This window comes from Notothenia coriiceps, unplaced genomic scaffold (assembly GCF_000735185.1).
Source record: "Notothenia coriiceps isolate Sejong01 unplaced genomic scaffold, NC01 NC01_scaffold00012621, whole genome shotgun sequence".
In the NCBI taxonomy this organism is placed as follows: Eukaryota; Metazoa; Chordata; class Actinopteri; order Perciformes; family Nototheniidae; genus Notothenia; species Notothenia coriiceps.
The window spans coordinates 163448-164219 of NW_011345322.1; the positions used below are offsets into that span (position 1 = coordinate 163448).

Here is a 772-nt window from a genome sequence, read left to right on the forward strand (position 1 = left end):
GACCTAAAATGATACAGTACCTCATCAGTTTTCTTTTATTAATTCCTGGTATACGTAATACGTAACGGGGGAGCCACCAGGGGGCGCCACCAGGGGGCGCCAGGGGGGTCACGCAAAGTTTGAGGGAAGGGGAATTTTTTTTTTTTTAAAGTTACACTTTTTTTTTTAGATGTTATTAATAACTGCATATCTATCAATCTATGTGTCCTTTGATGCCAATCTTTTAATATTTTTTACTTATTCATATATATATATTTTTTTTAAATCACACGACCGCCCTTCAAGCCAATCAGAATCGAGCTGCCGCTACTGAGAGTGAAACTGAGTATCTGCTCAGCTTTTGGAGCAAGTGAGAGCTAGTGAATATTTCGCTCTGCAGCTGGATGAGAGCACGGATGTAGCAAATATTGTTGTTTATATATGAATATAAATATGTGTATTGTTAATATTACTGTTGAATATTATATATAATATTATTAAGGCATAAGTAGCTTTCAAAAATGCTAAAAATATGTTAATTGTTCATATTACTGTTCAAAATTATATGATATTATAAAGACAGAAATCACTTTAAAAATGCTTTAAAAACATGTTTACTGTTGATATTACTGTTTAATATTGTGCTAAGAATGTTTATAACAGAAGACAAAACGAATGTAATGAATGACAAACAACAGATAAATACAAAAAATGTTTAGAAGAATAACTGGTTATTAATTATTAATACAAATATATATTAAGAAAATGTATTAAGCTGTATGATTAATTTGTC

General features: G+C 30.4%; 1 protein-coding gene across 1 annotated transcript in view; it reads right to left on the reverse strand.

Annotated features, from left to right (window-relative positions):
* Positions 1-772, reverse strand: part of LOC104947538 (uncharacterized) — a 15827-nt gene that overhangs the window by 8996 nt on the left and 6059 nt on the right. The gene's annotated exons all lie outside the window — the stretch shown is intronic.